The following is a 22,992-nucleotide window of genomic DNA, read 5'->3' as shown; positions in this document are numbered from 1 at the left end:
CCAAAAAATCTGCTCAGTTACTTTTTACTCTAAATTAAACATGTACCCTTATACTTTTAATAGGTATAAACTTTTTTCTTACTTGTTACTTTTACTTGATACATTTTTTTGCTCTTGTATCTGAACTTTTTGTAAGAAAACCGTGTACTTCTTCCACCAATGTTTATTTGATTAAACGTATCTATCTTCTCGAAGACAAGCGAGTGACACCACCAGTTACAGAGCAGGTCTGTGGAGAGGCGACGCCAAGAATGCATGTTTTCAACAACAAAAATACCCATAGTTGAAAAAATGTAAGCTAGATAAGTTTAATGCCTATAACATGCAAAGCAAAAAGCTGTCACAATATATTGCCACAGAAAAATATCATGATATTGAAACTACTGACACAATAATCAGGATAATAAGCAGTAAATAAACCCTTTTCTAAACAAATAATATTGACAAAAAGATGCATTGCAACAAATAAATAGCAGAAATAAACAATTTAGTATCTGTAAAGAGTCATAAACATCCTTGTTTTGACCCTCAACATATATACAACAATATACTGTTCCATCTATGACATATTGAATGATAAGTCGATAGTAATTATCCTAAGAGGCCGATACTCAAATCTATTAAATATCTATGATTTGACAATGTATCTGTGTTAAAAGTGCACTGACAAAACCATAAGCTCGCGCAATTACAAATATTTATACACAAAACTACTAGTAAACAGTAGCGTTGTCACAATACTAAAGTTTCCAACTCAATGTCATAACTAAGGAATAGGCTCAATACTCGATAACAATTTTGATACCACAAAAATGTGTTTTAGAAAAGGATTTCATTTTCAACCCAAAATAATAGTAGTTTATTAAATACTACTCTACTTAGTATACTCTTTTTAGATATTATCTCTTGTACTCAGTATCATTCTAAACCTTTTGAGGAAAGCTAACATTTTGTCCCATTTATGGGATTTTTTGTTATTGCTACTTGTTCAAATGAGTATCTAGTTTATTTTATTTGATTGTTGATACTTCTGAGGACCCTACACAGTGTATTAACAGTAAAACAGTGGATTAAACTCCTTAAAAATACAACCAAGTAATTATTCGACTAATAAAAATGTTGGTCGACCAGGACACCATCGACCAAATAATCAACTAAAAAACAAAAAGTCTCAAATCCAGGCAAAGCGAGTGGCAGAATCTCCACCAATGAAATGACATAATGCACCTTTAACATATTTTCATGTAAAGCTGTTGTTCTTTTCCATATAACAGACAGTAAACTTGTGTTAGTCGACTGTTTTGGAGTGACGCACCAGCCGCGGACAGGTCCAGGTGGAGATTTGTCCGAGATGAAGCTAAAGCAAGCTGGACTTGACTTTCACAAAGTGCTTGGAGCCACAGACGTACAGAGGACGCCGCAGTGAAGCGAGTGAAGACAATCGCACATAAATGACCTTTAACGTAACAGACCAGACTCAAAGGCCGAGGGCAGACTGCAAATCCACTCCAATTTCACTGTGAATGTATGAAGAAGATGCACAAAAGGGACGCAAACTGCCACTGTAAAGACATTGTTGAAGGCTTTGAGGGCTTTCTGCATGGAGTTTGCATGTTCTCCCCGCGTCTGGGTGAGTCACTGAGTGTCCTCTGTCACACTTGTTGTATGTAACATTCCGGTTGAAGGATAGGGAAAACTCATTAACCAAATGTCTCTACTTTATTCAAAGAACCTACCAAAAGTAGCACTGCGCGATTATTGAAAAACATTTAGTAGGGATTTTTCTGATAGTTATTGCAATTACTCGGCCTGTCCCCCCCAAAAAAACAACTTTTGCCACCTGGATTCCCCTTGCCCCAGGGGGCATTGTCTTTTCAGCTGCAACGTGGTATTTAAACCCAAATTATGCAGTGAGTGGCTTCTCGTTTCCGAAACCGAATGTGGAAAGACGAATCCCGTGGTCATGGAGGATATGTCAGCGTGTTTGAGAAGGGTCAAATCATTGGCGTATTGCAGAGAAAATATATAAGGGGAAGCAGATTAATCTACTACAGATCTGAACCCCATGAATCATCAATAACACTGAAGAACACTGGAATGAACTCAATCTTTCAATATCGCAAACGCTTACTGAAACAAAGCCACAGAGAATACGGGCTGTAATCAAAGCAAAAGACGGTCCAACAAAATATTAGAGGGCGTGTGACCTTTTTTATCTGGACAGGCAGTGTAGATTTGCGTGCACATTTCAAACTCGTTCAGGAGCATTAACGTTTGAGAGTTTAAGACTTAAACATGAACCGCTAAACTTACAGAAGAATCCCATGCATTTCAGAACGTGTTTGTAGGACTGAAATGTTAAAAGTTTGTTTGTTTTATGTTTGTTTTTCCAATAAAAAGCCGGGATATTTAGTTTTTTTACAGAGGACATTGTACAATACACCAACTCAAAGACATATTGTGCAGCCCTGGCAAAATTTTATTCTTTTTGATGGTAAAAAACACGCAGACTGACTGAAGTATGCGGGGTCTTCCTTGATTTAGGGCTATAGTCGAAATTCTAGGCCCTCTAAAAACACATTCAGCGGATTGATTAGTCGACTAAAATCTCAAAACTATTATCTATAACGAGGATGTGACCATGTATCTGACTCAAAGTGCACTCAAAACAACTATTTATATAAGAAAAGTACTAGGAAACGGTGTATTTAATGGCAAAACGGACAATCAAACTCACGATTCACTCCAAAATCCTCTGCTAACTCACGCCACGCTTACCTTTGCTACTAATTCCTTTTAATCGAAATAAAACAATTACAATAATAGTTGACTTTGAATTGAACATTGAGGTTTGCAGTCTGACTTGGCCTTGTGCTGCTCCTGGTGTGATGGTGAAAAGCTGAAATATTCTGCTGCTGCTAAACCTTCCTGAAACACTATTGTTCACTTAAGTGTCTTTTTACGCAGCATCTATTCAGTTTTTGTTGTTGTTGTAGAATGTGTTTTCATAAATACATTTGAGACACGTTTCATCCATGTATATTTCATTAAGCTCTGCATGTGATGCTAAATACAATACTGTCATATAGCATTAACTGCATTTACTGTAAATTATTGGTCTTATTTATATAAAAATGTTATATCTATTCATTCTGCGTGTCTCCAGTCACTTCCGGGTCGAGGTTCATCGTTAGACATTGCATTGCATTCACGATGTTCAAGAATTGTATGTCATAGTTTCAGATGAATATCAATGGGATGGACTTGAGTTAATTAACCAACAGAACAACAAAAATAAGAAACCATGTTGAATTTTCAGGGTTGAAATGCCTGGTTGTTTGTTTTCTATTACAAATGAGGTTTTTTTTAGACTTTAGAATTTGTATTTGGGCTTCACAAATGTGATTTGAGGTTAAGTATGTCATAAATTTGTAGATATAACAAAGAAAACAACTTTTTCTATAAGCTTCTGTCCAATAAAACCTAAAAAAAAAATGTGTTTGAGGCGCTGATGTCACTCACATGTGACTGAGGGAGTTTCATTTCACAAAACCACCAACATTTTTCATATTTTGTGGTGTTTAAAGGTTAATTACAGTTTTGTCGTTGAAATGATTATGTTCAACTTCATTTTTGACATCTGGAACTTAGGCACTGGTACTGTTTTGAAAGAAACTACAAAATGGAAATCAAATTTTAACTTCATTTATTTTTTTTGAGGATTGCCCTTTCAACTGCAAACAATCATGTCTTTGTTTTGATACTGTCACTTTTTGATATTTTTTTTTATTTATTTTTAAATTCTTAATATCATAATTAATATAATGAGGTTTTTAAAGGATTCCCTTGAGTTTTTAAATGATTAACTTGAGTTATTAAATGATTGATTTTAGCCTTTTGCAGACAGAAAATACACTGAAGTTTGTTTCTTGTTTTATGTGGACAAGCTTAGTAATAACAGAGATATTAACCAAAGTTCTAGCCAAATATCTGACAATTAATAATAAAGCTATTCAGGCAATAAATCATAAAAACCTGTTTTGTATTAAGACTGGACATTATCTGGGATCAGCTGCGGGCCTTATCTTGAGACGGAAAACATCTAAAACAACTCTCACAACTTTTGTCCAGTCCAGACCATAACACGGAGTCCACAGGGATATTAAGAGAACAGTGAACTATGTTGTTTTAATGATGAGATAATCAGATCGGACCAAATATGTGACTATTCTACGATAAGAAGCATGAGGAAATATGTCGGACCCACAGCTGAGTTTGTGTTGGGTTCATTTAAGTAGAGGCCAGTATTTACTCCAGTGCTACAGTTTTTGAGGATCTGTACTTCACTTGAGTCGCATTTTGTTGAGTACTTATTACTCCACTACATTTAAAAGACAAATGCTCAAATAGTCGGTGTCCAGGGTGAGAAGGGTCAGCTGTGATATGACCTGCTCATCCCAGGCCCCGGGGCGATCAGTTTTACAGTCATGGCTGGAGGTAGAAGAGGGAGAAGAGCAGAGGAGAAAGTACACAGCCCTGTGGTCATCACGATATTTACAGTATTGCCATATCGATACTTTGAGTACAGCCCAACGATCAAAACGAGGAAAGGAATTGTGATTACCTTTTCTAATCCTCCAGTCCAAATAAAAATATACTTCATATGTCATTTTAGTGTAGGGCTCCTAGTCCTAGTGCAGCCGGCCGCAGTGTCGAGAGTTTGAATCCCAACGCCAACAATTTACTGCATGTCCTCCCTTCTCTCTCATCCCCATTTCATGCTGTCTTTCCTGTCTAATAAAGCCTACGGGCCAAAAATCTGAAAAAAAAAGATTGCATTGATTTACTTTAATTCAACAGCATAATATGACTAAAACTAGAGTCAAACATTTATTTCACGATTTTCTTAGGGCCAAATCACAACTTGGATTTCATCACAAATCACAATACATGCAGAGGTGGGAGATGTATGCATCATATCGCAAATGTTATTAATATGCTAAGTTAGAATATGTAGTGAATCGGCCATTATTAAAACTGTTAAAATTTGCTGAAAAGAGACAGAAAGCCGAAGGTTAACACAATATTTCTGCACTTTTGGGGCTCATTTTATAGTCCATTTGGTGAATACGACACTTGAACCTCAACATAGACATTTAAACACACATTTTGCACATTTAAAACAAAATTACAGAATCACAATGTGGCGATTTTACGAAACTGTTTGATTGTGACAGGAATGAACTCGATTTTTTTACCACAATATTGCCCAGCCCTAACAACAACCTTAACTGCATTTTCCTGCACAATTACGACACTAAAATACAACGTGTAGCGCTGTAAAATAACACCCAGACCTTCTATTATTGAAAATATACAGGCAAGCTACTGTTAAATGAATGAAAAATGTCAAATTTGCCAATCGCATACAACATAATCTTCAACAGAAAATAGTTCCCTCACGACGGTAATTTATGTCAGGCGCTCTCCATACATCAGGACGGTTAAGTGTAGCAGGATTTCCCGCTGAGGTTAACCCCGCGTGGAGCCTGCGAGGAGCCCCGTCTGCACGCCACTGCGCACTTTCTGCAGACAGATTGCTCCAAATGCCTGCGAATTATAAACGTACAAGTCGCGGACATGTGTGTGTATACAGCAATGAAAACACCAGAAACGCAGCCACGCTTTTTCCCTTTTCCGGCGGCGTCCACATCTGGATCGGAGCACGCTGTCAGACCAAGACAGTGGAGTCGAGAGCGCATACCCCCCAAAATACTTTTGAGCCAAACAACATGCGAGCGAGGTGAAGGCTCCTGCCAAGTCACGCAAAGTTAGTCTTCGCAGATAATTTGTAACATGCCGAAAATGTAAACAGGTTTCGAGCTCAAGGCCGTGAATTCCCAAAAGGCCGAGCGGCGGCTAGAGCCAGGGAGAATGAGAGAGAACTGTCATAGTTCGAACATGTGCTTTCAAAAGGGGAAAAAGACGCTGCACAGACGCGCCAGGCACAATAAACTACATGCACGCAGGGCTCCCAGAACAGCAGAATTTGTGTAATAAAACGGCTTCTGAAATCAATAGTCAGTTTTCAGTACTTTTTGGTTTATTGTTCCTGCTTCAAAATGTGGGATTCCCGAGCATCTGCAGCGTGTTAGAAATATCACACGATGAATCCCTTTCCAGTAATGAATAATTTTGTGATCATAAAGAGCTAATGTTTTCACTGAAAGAAAGGTTAAGAGTAGTCAACAAGTTCTTATAATACAAAAGTACAAAGATAGGATTTTGTTAAACATGAAAAAGTGCAATTGTAAGACCACAAACCTTCAGACGATGGTCAATCAACAGTTTGTATTAGTTGACACATTATTGTAATTATAATACTAATACTAATTATTGTTAGTGCAGCAAACATTTCATTTGGTAATCAATTTATCCGTCAATTATTTCTTTCGATTAATTAATTTTTTGTTGTTTGGATCTCGAACGTCCTGTGAAGATCAACTATGAACAAGACCAAGCTGAAGAGATGCTGCGAACGTAGTGTATTTACAAAAAAATAAATAATAATAATGAAAACACGAACAGTGATGCATGAATAACATTTTTATAAGAACCTAAAGTAGTGTTTTCATGATACAAAAATGTCAAACTCAATTTCAGAACTTGATATCTCGACAGTGATTTCAATACCACAAATTAAGAACGAATGTGTTTTATTGATATTATCACGTGGTCTTATGCTAGTTCTGAAATGGATAAAACCCATTCCCAACTTTAATTTGTTCTGTTTTCTTCAGTTTAGTGCCATTTAGTTTCTGCGTATTGTTTTATTTGTTAAACAACCCTATTAGTGATGTCAATTTTGATCAATATGGTGGAGCTAGCAGTAAAATTAAGCGTATTCCAGATGGGACACTTTAGTGATTTTACACATTTAGAAAGCCTGAATAATGCATAATATAAGACTACTAACATTGCGGGATAAGGTCATTGCTTGTTTTGTTGATTCTACAACTCTGCACCTACTTATCTATGATGCTCTGCAGTAATTAATCTCTTACTTCCAACTCCATAGCTTAGTGTATGTCTGGTTAAGAAAAACATATCAGCAATATTTCACCCATGCATGTTTAAGCTTTAGCCTCCAAACTCATCAATTATCCAGATAATTCTTTTTGGACAGCTACAAATTGTACAGAGCAACAACCGCAACCTCCTGAGTGAATAATGCGTCCATAACAAGGATTTAGTGTTCGCTGCATTGTTTTAAAACAGCAGCAGTGAATTAACGTTAGTGTAGACAGAGATCCACATGTGTCCTGTATTATGAGCAAACAGAGGAGGCAGAGGAGGGGTCAGTCTACACAGAGGGGGTCTGGCACGAAGCAGCTCTTTCGCAGGGAACTGAAGTTGAACAGGAGGGCGGCTGGGGAGTCTCGTGCGATGGAAGGGGGTGGTCCCAGGTCAGGGCGGGGGGAGCAGGGGAGAGGGAGAGCGGAGGGGTGTGAGCGGCTGGACTTGATACATTTCAGGGCCATAAAACTTCATTTCCCCAGAGGAAATGTGCGGTTATGCAAGAGGGGAGTTCTGTGTTTGACTTTAGCACGGAAACCCCGGGTCTCACGATGCAAGGTCAGGACCTCCGGCAGCGCCGCGCTCTCAGCTCCACAGATATGAGACGCACATGAAAAAGTAGGCAAGCTTTTAGCAAAGTATATCAAATAGTAAAACTTGGAAAGATTAGATGAAACAAGCTTCCACAGACAAGGAGTGTTTTAGTTTCTGATAAGTTCAAGGGGTTCAACGTTGAAAGGCAGAGTAAAAAGTGAACTGAATTTTGGCATTTCTGCACCTGCAGTGCAGCTTTATGGCTAAAAATAACCCTGCGATTGATTCTTAGTAGAAATGGTCTCAAATGCCCCACAACTCGCTGAACAACATCGATTTATTATAGACAACAGAAAATACCGGTAGTCAAATAAACAGAAATATACTTCATCCACGTTCTCAGGTCTAGAAAACAGACGCCAGTGGAAATAGACAAACTGGCATCAGAGGGGCATACATACTAAGGGAGGGCTGGAGACAATTGAATACAGGTGAAATCATCAAAGAGGGTCAGGTGGTCAAATAGGCGGGAAACCAGACAAAGGGAGAGTCCTGAAAAACAAGGTGGTGAGTATCAAAATAAAACAGGAAAACCAGCAACTCATCAGGTTGATTTACAGAGCTGGATGTGACAAACCCTCAAAATCAAATCAAATCAAATTTATTTATAAAGCACAATTCCTACAAACTGCAATTCAAAGTGCTTTACAGTGTTTAAAACACAATTTAAAACAAGTAATGAGGTAAAAACACAGTGCAGTTTATAAAAATGTAAAACAATGTACATTAGAGTAAAGTAAAGAACAAAAATAATGTAGTATTTTAAAATATTAAAAAACAGGTAAAATTAGTCAGTCATAGGCGCGGCTAAACAAAACAGTTTTTAGTTTGGATTTGAACACAGCCGGGGTGGGACCCTGTCTCACGACTTCAGGAAGGCTATTCCTGACCTTTGCCCCATAGACCTGGAACGCAGATTCTCCGTGTCTGGTCTTGGCTCTGGGCACCAGCAGGAGGCCGGTCCCTGAGGTCCTTAGATGGTTCATATGACACACACAAGTCAGAGATGTATTTTGGTGTTAGGCCATGAAGAGACTTATACATAAGCAGAGCTGTTTTGAAGTCTCTTCTCTGAGCCACAGGGGCCAGTGCAGAGACCTGAGAACAGGACTAATGTGATGGTACTTCCTGGTTCTGGTCAGGACCCGCGCAGCAGCGTTCTGGATGAACTGCAGTTGTTTGATAGCTCGTTTGGAGAGGCCAGTGAGCAGGCCGTTACAGTAGTCTAATCTACTAGACAAACGCATGGATAAGTCGCTCCAAGTCTGGTTGGGACATTATGTTTTTAATTTTGGCAATGTTTTTTAGATGGAAGAAAGCTACTGATTGATGTAGTGGTTGAAATTCATGTCTGAGTCCATAATTACTCCTAAATTTTTTACCTTGGTTACGGGTTTTAGAGAGAGAGACTGGAGGTGGTTGCTAACACTTTCTCTAAGTTTTTGTGGGCCAAAGTTTTGTCTGGATTCAGCTGGAAAAAGTTGTTTTGCATCCACTCACTGATCTGTTGAAGGCAATGACAGAGTGAATTGACTGGTCCATATTCACCTGCCGTCAGTGAGACATAGATCTGAGTGTCGTCAGCATAATTGTGATAGGACACACCACTGTTTCGCATTAGCTGTCCCAATGGCAGCATGTACAGATTGAACAGAAAGGGTCCAAGGATTGACCCTTGGGGCACCCCACAGGTCAATGCCATGCTCTCAGAGACACAGTCACCAATCTCAACAAAGTATTTCCTGTTATCGAGGTAGGATTTCAACCAATTTAAGGCCATACCAGTGATGCCAACCCAGTCCTCTAACCTCTGTAGAAGTATCCCGTGATCAACAGTGTCAAATGCAGCACTGAGGTCCAGCAGGACTAAAACAGAGGCCTTGCCATCATCAGTGCTCAGACGGATGTCATTTGTAACCTTAATGAGAGCCGTCTCAGTGCTGTGATGCGATCTAAAACCGGACTGGAAGACATCAAAGGAGTCACTTATTAGAAGGAACTGAGTAAGCTGTTTATAAATGACTTTTTCAAGGACTTTTCCCAGGAAAGGCAGGAAAGGTAAGTTTGAGTTTGGTCGATAGTTGTTAAGTGTTGTGGGGTCGAGGCTGCTCTTTTTTAGGCGCGGCTTAATAACTGCAGTTTTCAAGACCGTTGGGAATGTTCCGGATTTAAGTGACATGTTGATTATTTCAGTAAGTGGAGTCAGCAGACTACTGAGCACGGATTTTAAAAGTCTAGTGGGCAACATGTCAAGGCAGCAGGTAGAAGAGCTCAGGCTGGTGATGGTCTCTTGGACAGTTTTTTCAGTCACAGGTACAAACTGAGTCAGCTCCACATGTTTGACTGGCTGTTGAATTGGTATTTGCACTGTGGGATTGATGGTGTTCTTAATGTTCTGGACCTTGAAGAATGTGGCAAACTCATTGCACTTTGACGTGGAAATGAGTTCCAACGGCATTTGAGCTGGAGGGTTTGTCAGTCGGTTTACTGTCGCAAAAAGAATGCGGGAGTTGTTATTATTATTTCCAATTATTTCTGAGAAATAATTTTCTCTTGTTTTACATAATAATTGGTTGTATACCGACATTTTTCTTGTGTATATTTCATAGTGAACTTGGAGCTTTGACTTGCGCCATCTTCGCTCCACTCTGCGGCATTCTCTTTTCTGTGCCCTGACGGAATCATCATTTCTCCATGGAGCCTTCTGCTTATTCTTAACCACCTTAACCTTCATAGGAGCAATGTTATCTAGGACATTCATAATACTTGAAGTAACAGAGTTCAATAAACCATTGACATCATTTATGTGTCTCCTTCGAACAAGGGCTGCATCAGCTGGTGGTTTAGGAGTGACAAGCAGATCAAAGAAGACACAGAAATGATCAGACAGAGCAACATCCACCACATTAACATTTGATGTATTTACCCCCTTTGTTATTAATAGATCCAGAGTGTGCCCTTTGCTGTGGGTGGGGCCACTCACATGCTGAGTAAGACCAAAGTTTTCAAGAACAGTATCGAGCTCTTTAGCGCTTCTGTCACAGACATTGTCCATGTGTACGTTAAAATCACCTGTTATAATTAGACCATCAAAGTCTGTGCACACGACTGAAAGCATCTCAGTAAAATCATCAATAAAAAAGTTGGCAGTGCTGGGGAGGCTTGTATAAAACAATGAAGAGAATAGATGTAGACTGCTTTAGCTCCATTTTAAAAGATACATACTGATAAACACCCCAAACGACAACCTGCGGGTGATTATTTCATCTCTAAAGATTGCACACACACCGCCACCCTTTTTGTTTTTATGTATTTCAGATTCAAACTTGAAGTTGGGTGGAGCAGATTCTATAAGAACTAGATTAGCAGTGTTTTCATCAAGCCATGTTTCAGTTAAAAACATAAAATCAAGATTATAAGAGGAAATAAAATTATTGATCAGAAATGATTTGTTGCATAAAGACCTGACATTTAGTACAGCAAGTTTCACTTTTATTTCTGCAGAACAACACATCATCTTCCCACGTGGTACATGAATTAAATGTCCCTGATTTACAGTTTCACGGATGGAGTGTTTATATCTGTGGTTTCTCATTGTTATAATTGGCATAATAGGGACGATCATGTCCAGTGTTTCTAACTGACAGAGGGTGCTAGAGCCACAACGAAAGTTTTCTTGCTTTTGTCCATTTTGAGATATTGTGTGCAGTGACCTGGAGGGGGCAGTAGAGGGGGCAGTGGAAGGGGCAGTGGAGGGGGCAGTGGTGTGTTGACAGTTGTGTGTTGACCAGTCTGAAGAAGACGGGGTTGTGAGGGGCGTGGAGGGTGTAAACAGTCACTCACGTGCAGGAACGTCCACCAGGTAGTTGACAGCGTAGAGCAGGTTGTTTGTGAGGAGACGGGTTCCAAATCTGTTCAGGTGCAGGCCATCCACCCGGCAGTGAGAGGGACAATCACAGAACAGGTAAATAACCCAAACTATACTCATTAAGTATGCAAGAAGTAATATATCTGTAGATACAAAATGTTAAAGATGATTAGTCCCTTTAATGAATCACTCCTTGGTGGTGCTGAGATGGACAGTTATCAATGTTTATATTCTTATCCAGAAATGAATCTGTCTTTGGGTTAATGCATGTGATTCTGCCTGAGAACCCAGAGCATACATATATGTGAAGAAGCTTATCAGGCGCACAGTCTCCACCAAACCCTTTGTTTATTTCTGAAAGAGTTCTAGTGTTAATGTTAATCAGCACGTGACAAAACAACAACAACAAAAGTAACAAAAGTCACTCTGCTTTGATCTGCCTGAAACTTTGTACTTCAAGTATAAAACACTCAAGGCACAGAGGCTCAGGGTCAGACTATGGTGGGAGGCCAGGCTCTGTCCTATCCTGTCTGTTTGAAAAAAGAATAAACCTCATTCTATTTCATAACTCACCAAGGCTCGGAAATGGACATTATCAATATTGTCCACAACCGTTTTGCTGTCAGAAATGCGTTCGAAATGGTTTCATCCAGGACACATATGGAACACATATTTTCACTCCTCTTGCCTCCAAACTGCTGGCGCATGGATCTACCACTGCTCGAAGACTACAAACTCACTTGGGAGTCATGTAAACTGTCATTCATCCCAGAGTTGTCCATGCTGGAAAAGATATCAACTACAGATCAACTACTTATGCCTCATTTTGAAATAAGGACATTGGCGTCATTTTAAAGGAGAACTTACAGCACCAAAGACAATGTGCTTCTTACCAGTCCAAATGGGAATTCCTCCTTAGCTCTGGTGATTGTTTTTATTATTTAGAATTTTTTGCCTTTTTTGCATTACGCTGCTCTAAACCATGATGCAGAAACAATGGCAGCAACAATGGACCTCCAATGTATTGTACAAAGACACTGTGAACAACATCTAGACAGTTATTATCAAAGCTTTCCCAGCTTTTATTGATAAGGACAAAATACAACCCTGCAAACAAAAAGATAATGGGGACCCTGAACAGTTTCTTACATGCTTAACAGAAGTTTATAACATTCAGTGGAATCACAAGACCTGATAACTTGTGTGTGGGAAACATATATGCACAACTACTTCATCAACGGACTAACATCAGGCATTTCCTCAGCTGTAAAGGAAACTTGCATTGGCTGGAATACTGCTCCCCTTACTGAACTTAAAAGACATGCCACACATCCTGTCATGGAATTAGACAAACACCGATGCTATTCCGTAACACATTGAGAACTTTTATCACATTTCCCTCCTGTTTATCAAAGCATTAGTCTACTGTCTCATATGCCAATCACATTACTCTTTTCAGTTTTCAACATGTATTTCATATTTTTGTTAAAATTACACTTTTACACACAAAAAGTTATGCACATTTCTCAACATTGAACACACTTCTTTTCTCTCGGCCCACAACATGTCTACAGCATTACTGTCCTAAATTTTGAGTCAGATTGGTCAATCTCTGTAATTTGACAGACAGACAATTTATCTTGTCTATAATTTGTGCGGTGTGATGGGAAATATGTACAAGCGGAAAGCCCTTAAACCCGCTGCTCTCTGGTCAGTCAGTTTGACTCGTCAGGGACCTCTCTGGACACCCCAATAGAATCAAATACGTAGTATCAGGTGCTACTGGGACCAGATTGTCCACTAACCTCTCGACCTTGACCCTGCGGTATGGTTCTGGGTGATGCTGGTCTTTGTTATGACCATGGCTGGCCACAAAAGGGATACATAGGCACAACGTCCCACAAGTGTCCCCACATCACCATACGTCCTCGCTTGGTTTCTTAAGAGATCTTCTTCCGCTGCTCGCTTCGGTCACACCTTTGACACATATGAACTGGTACATTTCCCATCTCAATTCATAATCTCATTAACATTGCATGTAGTTATGTTGTAGCAGATAAAAAAGCTCTCTTAGTTAGTGTAAACAACAGTGGCTGTGGTGTAATATGCCATTGTGTTTCTTCAGCTACTGTCATGTCAATTATACATTGTACATTATACATTATGCATTATACATTTCATGACCTTTCAAGTTGATCACTTATTTTCTTCCCTCTATTTTCCATGTCTGTGTATGTTGATCGATTGTCCCGATTGTCCCGATTGCATAATACAGGTGTTCAGCACCCATATTATCGTCATCGCTGTGATGATGATAACTGTTGATTCTTTTTCACAGAGTATGGTACTCTGCGCACCGTAGCCTCTGGCTCCCGTTCATCGTAGCAGAGTATAGTACTTTGCGTACTGTAGAATCTGTCTCCTCATCCATTGTAGCAGAGTATCGTACTCTACCGTAGACTCTGGACAAAACTCATACAAACGAAGTCCTGCGTGTGCGATGTTATGGATCTGTCGCTGTGTTGTCCAGACATTTCTCTCACTTTCCCATGAGAGCACCCATGTTCTCGTCCCTCCAATGGTCGGTGTGAGGCTCCGTCCACTTTGCTCGTCCACCTGGCTCGTCTCTGTAAACACCACATCTCCAACACGTTTTGCTGCGGTGATAAACAAAGTCTTTTCGACAGTTCAGTGTATTTCAAACAGTTTTCTTGTTTACAATTTTTTTTTTTTGTAATTATTGATTCGGAATATTTGTTTACACGTACACATCCCTCCTTTTTGAGATATGGCCTTGCCCATTTCTCAAACTTCTACATAATTCTAAATTTAAACAAAATTAAATAATCCAGATAGTTTACAACGATGTAATCAAGGAAGAGATGGAATTGCATCTGTCTTCAACTCCGCAATGTCACCTCTTGACCTTTCACAGTTCAGTGGTCACATCCCTGGCTGAGCCCCTCCTTCCACGGCGCTGGGCCCCCACCCTGTGTGGGTCAATCAGTCTATGTGTCTGTAATCCGACACAGCCCCAACTTCTTCAACATCTGTTTTACCACCATTTGTTTCATACTCCAAATGTTTCAAAGTTTAAATGTTTCAAACTCTAAATGTTTCAAACTCTAAAAGTTTCCACGTGTGCGCGCGTATGTATGTATGTATGTGTGTGTGGGTGTGTGTATGTGTGTGTGTGTGTGTGATTCAAATACATCAAACAATACTAATTATCTCAATAATTCCCCGTTGAGCTGGCCATAAGGGTCAGTTCACAACTTAGAATTCTTCACATAATTAACATAACGTTTCACATCTCCTCTTGTGGTGTGGCCTGAATAAAGTCACACATCTAATGTAATATGTTCTAATCTTTTATATGTGCTTCAGGTGAGTTCCAAACCCAATCTCTCACACCTGCTCATGTGGTGCTTTACAAACATTGTGTATTAGTTTGTTCTAGCAAATCTATATGTGTATTAAAATCAAAATGATTCTAAACCTTCCCCTTGTTTATAGTTTTCACTATCTTCAGGTAATCTGCGGGTCTCGTAAAAATGTATTCTTCTGCATTACACTCCTCCCCCAGGTCCGTGTCCTGTAATGTTTAAGTCCTGTTATCACTGGTTTTCATAACTTCTATAGCGTCTAAATTTAGATGATATTGTCTATTTGAATCTATTCAATTCTTGATTGAATCTCCACAATCCTTCAGGTAATTCCTTTAGAATGTCAAATTCTTTCCCTGTTAATGTTAACTTTTCCTATTACTCATCAGTCAACCCCCCCTGAGGTGTTGCTGTTGATACTCAAAGATAACAACATCTGCTCCATCCTGAGTCCTCTCCAGATTATTTGCCAGTCAATAGGCCCTTATCTCTGACTATCTTTTATGACTTGGTGTCGTTTGTCTTTAGTTAATGACACACAGTCATGTCTTTCCAAGGAGGACATTGGACGTCACTATTTAACTTATTCCCTCACTTACGTCTACATGCAATACGAGGTTTCCTCATGATAATACAAATAAATAAGTTACTGATATACTTTTACTATCACTTTACTTACTGCCCGTTCTACTCCTATGTCCAAAAACATCAGTAGTCACTAATTAACCCATATTATCACTCCCAGGCCCGTGCCTGTATTTGATCCTAAATTTAAAAACACTTCTGTCTTTTCGTCCTGTGCTTTCATCTAGTCATGCATTAAGTCCAAAAAGATAATTTTCGTCAAGTCCAAAAATAAAACAAAACAAAACATAGGTTTGTTCAGTGCACACAAAAAACACGATACCGTAAAAACACAACTTTTGTATTCTATGTCGGGGACAGGAAGTGTCCTGTCTGTGATCACGTTCCCCAAAAAATTGGCCATCTATAAAAATCTGAATTCATCTTTATCTCTTATCAAGTTTAATGAAATCTTTATAATTGATTGTTGTCAATCAAAACAAAACCCCTTAAAATTTGTTCTAACAGAGCTCTCAAATACTAAAAATTTAAAACCATCTGGGTTTAGTTCCTAATTCATTAACCTTCCTTCAGAGCGTCCTCTGAACTGCTTTCTCCTCTCCTGCCTTGTTGACCCCCCTTATCTCCCCCTCTCTGCCACGTCATCTGAGCACACTGGAAGTCTCCCTCCAAAATCCTATGATGACTTTTCCTTTGTCTTTTTACAGTTTGGGGTGATAATTCTGGCATTATGTGGTCTCGGTCGTCTGAGAGAAATGCTACTTGCTTTACAGTCACGTCATATCTCAAGCTTCTAGTAGAATTTCTTATTGATTTTCCACCGGAGATAATGCTAGGTGTTTAAAGATTCACCCGTGACTGCAAATTTTAGATCTCTCAGAATAACGCCTTGTGACCCCTGTATGATTAATTGTGATTCACACTTGTTAGTTAATCACTTATTAATCCTCATTCACACATTCACACTTCTCTCTTACTTACTTCGCTCGTGCACAGCGCTTACATTCACCATCTTTATGTCAGTAACAACTCGGCATAAGGCTTCATGACTTTCTTTCGGTGAGAAACTTAACTCGTGGTGAGCAATTTAACTCCTTTATGTGAGAAATTATCTACACAAAGCCAAACCCCAAAATATTTCCTCAGTAACATCAAACTGGGCATTTCCTCAGTAATACCTAACTGGGCATTTCCTCAGTAACACCTAACTGGGCATTTCCTCAGTAACACCTAACTGGGCATAAAAGCCTATAATATTTTTTCCAGTAAATATCAAACTAATGCATAAAAACGTTTTTTTATGCATTAGTTCACACACAAAGTTTTGTCTGACCTTCTTTGTCGTCTGTGTTCTCCTGCTGCTTCGAAACGACGCGCTCTCCTTGCGGAGAATGAGGTGCGATGGGCGGCCACGGGAAAAGTGGACTTCCTTCTACTGTGCACACAGACTTTCACCGATTCACCCGTCAATCTCCGCGAAGGGGCTGCTTGTCATCCGGCTCGAAGGACCAGAAAATGTCATGGAATTAGACAAACACTGATGCTATTCCGTAACACATTGAGAACACAATTCAACTTAGAATATGAAAGACACAGAATATCAGACATTTGTATGGCATGCATGGGAGAAAACGCGGGGACTGATCACGCAAGCTGTGGTAAGCAGCCTGCGTGATCCTCCTGCGTCTCACCCCGTTTTTTCCCATGCTGGTTGGTTTTATTAGATATTCTGGAATAGGCGGGTCACATTTCTCATTGGTCAGCCTCACATCAAGGCACTTGGTATTTTTCCGTAGAGATAAAGCCTGCAAGGGGGGGTGCAACTCCCCCCCTGGGGCAACATTCTTTGGCCCATCTTTACGACCCCTTCACAAATGCAGTTTGTCACACACCCGCTCTTCTCTTAGACTAATGATGCAGATAAAATATCACTATTATGCAGATAAAATACATCACAGAAATATACTCATATATTCACATTTGATCACACATGCATATGAATAACTACTAAAATCATGATGCAAGAGAAGAGAATGCCACTAAATCTAGCAGCATTAACTATGTACAATAGAACCCAGAGACACGAAAATGTGAATCGCTAACCAGATTCTCATAGACAACCACAGAGTCATCAGGCATCAATAAGTGGAAAGAATAATATTCTTTCCACATATTATGTGAGGAGAACCAATCAAAAGAACAAGAGAAGATTCTCCAATGATCCATGCTTCACCTGTGGTCAAGTTGGGCATTGGAGATCTACACCGTGCGTCTTCAGCATATACAAGAACTTCTGAGAACAGATCAGACAGGACAAGACAGAAATGGATTCGAACTTATGATCCATGTCAATTTATGACATCAAAAGACAGTCCACAGTCCGACAGCTCGCAGACTACAGATGCCTACAACAAAGCAGGGTAATCCTATCATAACATAGGACTGCTCTTGCCTTGATTCCGCCTTGAAGTGCCAGTTGTCATATATTGTGTATGAGCCATGCGTCAGCTTTGTACGCCTTGCATCTACTATGAGAAAGAGTAAATCCAAAAGGAGCAGTGCACCTCCTTTAGGCCCAAGGTTGTAGATATTATCTACGTGGAGAATGCGTGAAGACAAATGTCAATCAAAAACACTAAACACATGCAGATTAAAGAGTCCATTTTGGTAGATATGTTTTAGCTTTTAACAGTTTGTGACAAGAGCAGATCCAAATCAAGATGACCACTCACAGACCTGTTCCTCATCTGTCCTCAACTAGAGCCCTGAAAAAAACAAGCCACAAAGAAAGAACCAAAGCCGTGGCCAAGAACTTCAAGATGAACAAAGGCAGTCACTGGGTGTAGCCTGAGTGACAGTGGAAATACACAACACCAACAAAGGCTTTTCTCCACCAAACTATGGGACAGAGGACGGTCAGAGGGTCAGATAGGATTCAGTGCCACCGTCATGTGAGCTATTGTGCATACATTTTTAATTGTACTGTCATATTTCTTGCTCTTGTGTCTGAATTAGAAACAAGTTCTGTATTGTTGATTTATAACCGAAATGTGTAGAACAGGCACGTCCAAACTACGGCCCGGAGGCCAAATGTCGCCCTCAGACCTCAGATTTTGGTTGGCCCTTCGGCTTCTTCCTAAGTTGGTCCAAACAACAAAAAGTAGTACATTTTTGATGTTATACCAACTTAATATTAATGTTCCAAGTCTTATTAAACGTAAAGAGGCTCATCGAAACAATGTCAAATGCAAATTCTCGAATGATTCACTTTTGACATTTGACATTGTCGGGTTGTTTGTGGCCCTCTGCCGGATGTTTCAAAATCCGGAAAAAAGTTTGGACACCCCTGATGGGCCATGTCAACACAATCAAGGGAAATATTACATTTCCAAAATCTGATATTGAATTATTTTCTTTAATTCACAGTGTTAGTTATGTATAACTGTGGAAACATGTTTTCTGTTTCTCATGCAGAAAATGCTTGACACCAAAAGTAAACAGTGTGTTTATGTGTCTCCAAGACTTGATTAGTAAAACGTAGTGAACTGTGTTAAAAAAGATTTAAGGTTTGTTTTGCCCCATCACTGCAGTGAGATTGAGGGCATGCATATTTAAAGATAAGTCCAGCTGGCTCAGAAGTCCCTTATGACGAGTGCTACAACGAGGCCAGTTACATCGCCTGGATTGGCATTACTGGGGCTCCATCTTGGAGCCCGGCCTGGAGTGGGTGCTCAATGGCGAGCGTCTGGTGGCCCGGCCTGAACAAGCGACATGGGGCCGTCTTCCCATGGAGGACATGTCTAACATGTCTAAAATTGTCGATTAACCTTAAAAATTTACATATTTTGATTATTTTATATAAATATTTGCATAACCGTGTCACTATCAACATTTACAGAGTCGGTATCAATACTGATGCTTTCCACCATAATAAGTAAGAGACGATGTTTTACCTCAACGATCATCATCTCTTTGTCTGATATGGACGAACATCGAAGACAAGCTAAATATTCATAATAATTAGTCTATTTCACTTCAACAAACACAATTTATTGAAGTTACTCATCGTTTCCCTGCAGTTCCTGTCCGTCTGTCGCCCTGACCTGTGGCGCCGGGCGGAAACATCAGCAGACGTTGATTTGTTTTCCAGGAGGTCCAGTATCTCCATGTGAGGTCATGATCTGAACAGACAATAATCGACATGTCAAAGTCTAGTGTGCAAAGTGACAGTTAGAGCTGATCCATGTGTTGTCATACAGGTGACTGGGAACTATTATCACAATTAAACTAAATCACTGCAGTGTGCGCAGGTAATTGCCTTAAGGTGTGAATGTATGATTTTGACAAGATACAAGTCACAGCATCACACGCAACATCCTCAAACACATCCAGGACCAAGACCTGTTCAAGACCAGGGCTGAGTACGCTTTACTTCTTTGGAACCAGTGGATGACTTCAATTTTCAGTGTATAGAACCATAAATGTGAAAAATAATGTTGAAAAATACATTTGTTTGAGATAAACCCATAGTTTTAATTATTCATCATTGCCTGTTCTTCTATTGCCTAATCTCAAAACCCACCATGCCTATCAATAGTAAGTTAGTCTGTAATTTGTACCAGCTTTGATAGAAGAGCTTTTCCTTAAAATATTGTAACTTATATATTGTTGTTTTTTACATTTTAAATTTGACAAACAAACTAACTGAGCAAGATTTTATCTAAGGTAAAATTGCACCAACCTTGAACGCAACCTTAAAGACGCAGCACATCACCCAGAGGCAGCACCCAGACACATCACCCAGAAGCAGCGCATCACCCAGACGCAGCGCATCACCCAGACGCAGCACCCAGCACACATCACCCAGACGCATCACCCAGACAAATCACCCAGACGCTGCACCCAGACACATCACCCAGACGCATCACCCAGACAAATCACCCAGACGCTGCACCCAGACACATCACCCAAACGCAGCGCATCACCCCCCAGACGCAGCGCATCACCCAAACGCAGCACATCACCCAGACACATCACCCAGCACACATCACCCAGACACAGCACCCAGACACATCACCCAGCACACATCACCCAGACGCAGCACCCAGACACATCACCCAGACGCAGCGCATCACCCCCCGGACGCAGCGCATCACCCAAACGCAGCACATCACCCAGACACAGCACCCAGACACATCACCCAGCACACATCACCCAGACGCAGCACCCAGACACATCACCCAGCACACATCACCCAGACACAGCACCCAGACGCAGCACCCAGACGCAGCACCCAGACGCATCACCCAGACAAATCACATCACTCCAGTTTATTTTGCGCTGTTGGCTTTCAGCTTTTTTCAGAATTAATATTAAAATGTTACATATTGTTTTTAAAGCTCTAAATGGCCTTGCACCTCCTTATCTGACCGAGCTTCTACCCCTGACATAAACCATCACAGAGTTTAGCCTTTGAAATACAGGCTCAAAACTTATTTATCCAGATTAAACACTTTTTTACATAGTTTTGCAAATAGTATTGCCTTGATTTTTATTGAGTTTTGTAGAGCGCTCTGTAAATAATGGTTGGATTTCCTTGCAATGAATACAGAGATGCGCACTACTTAGGCCTGTCATGACAATTACTACGTACTGTATATCCAATTTTGTTCAATAAATATTAGCTGTAACAATATTTCTTGGGGGGCTTAATATTTATCGTGCATAGATTTGTTTTGCAATTTTTTTGCTGTACAAAGGGTCAAATAAGTGATTTCTACTGATTTACTGTGATTGTCTGGCTTTCAGGTTATTGTGTCAGTGGCATTAAGTTTCAATATTATCGTCTATTTCTCTGTAGCAATATACAGCACTCCAAAAGTTCAGTCTGCTGAGCTGATATGGTGACGTAATCATTAGTCAATTACACTTCTTGACCAATTGCCCCCATAATTGCTCATAAACAAGTGACAGTTAAACATATTTTAGATGTGTTAGACTTTAAAGGACTGATAAAGGTGATACATTGAAAGTTGCATTCACACTTTCCCAAAAGCTAAATTAAGATTTGTACTAATCCAGGACTAAACCAGGACCACATCAGGATTAAACGGGGCTAAAACAGGGAATAGACAAGTATAAATGTGAACGCACCCCAAAGAAAGTTGGGTGGGATTTTTACGCCAACATTGCTATTTAAAAACAGAGCCATGACATCTCATTAGTTAACTTTCTTACCTCAAGGTTTGACGATGCTGTACGGTAACATTTGCATGTTCTGCCTGTGTTTGGGTGGGTTTCAGTCCGGACAAGTGGCACTGAAGGATAAAATACATTTAAAAATATATTATTAACCTACACAAGAGCTGATAGAAATACAACATTTACATTTAAAAGGGAGCAATAAAAAAACACTTTTCACGGAAAAACTGAATAAGGGCGACAAGGGTGAATTTGTTTTTCATTTTTTTATTTGTAAAGTCAAACAATTAAAAAAATATATAAAGAAAGCTAAAATAGAACAAAGGGAGTTCACACAGTATATGTTCTTCTCGTCTAGTTTTAATTTAATAATGGTGGTGCTGTCTTTGTTGTAAAACATGTTTTCCAGCAAATGGCACGAGTTACAGTCTGTTTATTGTCCAGATAAAGATTTATTTGAGAAGTCGACTTGTCACAATCTTTCCGATTAACCGTTGCACTGAATATAAACTATTCAGATAAGATACCATAATATTGCAGAAATCTGTGGGAAACACTGCCTATGACCGTCATGCTGATCAAGTATTAAGCCACACATTTGTTCTGGGGTTTTATGCTAAAATTCTGACAAACGTGAACAGAATTTTCCCAGTCTGTTGTGTTAAACGCAGTTCATAACCATTGCGTGTATTATTTTGAGCTTTGCCGGGGAAACCTCAGATTGATGTGACTAATATTATGAATTGTCTACTTTTCGATCACAGAACCCGGGTTTGGCAGTTTTCTGATTGTTTTGGGTCAGATATCACAGGCAGAGGATGGTCTGATTCGATACACATCTGTGTGCCGTGCGAGTCTGCATGCAATCCCCAGCTCCATAAAAAGTGTGACAGCTCAGGTATCTTTCTCTGCGTTTCATCAGAACAATCCGCGGCCATGAAACTGACAAATGCATATTCATTTTGGACAGCTTACCTAGAACTACCCGGGTGCCAGGGTCTAGAGTTGATAAAGATGAATTGATTCCGGTTAAACAAGGACTATTACTACTAACAGTTACGCAGTGTTCCCCCAACAACACATTTTGATAAATAATCTTACCACAACTACATTTTAAGAGACACATTTATTTGTATCTTTCAGGTGGCCTCAATGATCAGTCTTTTTAGTATTTTGGGTAGGGAATTAATAAGATAAGATAAGGGCTTTATAGCCTATAAAAAACTGTAGTCTGTCTGTTTGCAAATTTGAATTGAATAAATTGAAACCAAAATGTAACTT

The 22,992-nt window shown here is 39.7% G+C and overlaps 1 protein-coding gene across 1 annotated transcript in view; it reads right to left on the bottom strand.

The window, feature by feature from the left end:
- Positions 1 to 16,631, bottom strand: part of LOC140380978 (SHC-transforming protein 1-like) — a 170,981-nt gene extending 154,350 nt beyond the window's left edge. Inside the window, exon 1 of the mRNA XM_072464975.1 lies at positions 16,627 to 16,631. The gene's annotated coding sequence lies outside the window, so the exon portion shown is untranslated. The remainder of the gene's footprint in view (positions 1 to 16,626) is intronic.
- Positions 16,632 to 22,992: the final 6,361 nt, after the last annotated feature.

Source organism: Eucyclogobius newberryi, unplaced genomic scaffold (assembly GCF_026437365.1).
Source record: "Eucyclogobius newberryi isolate DKJ021-1_F unplaced genomic scaffold, fEucNew1.0.hap1 SCAF_5, whole genome shotgun sequence".
In the NCBI taxonomy this organism is placed as follows: Eukaryota; Metazoa; Chordata; class Actinopteri; order Gobiiformes; family Gobiidae; genus Eucyclogobius; species Eucyclogobius newberryi.
Note: the sequence above shows the minus strand (reverse complement) of the source record. Positions and strands in the feature narration are given on the sequence as shown.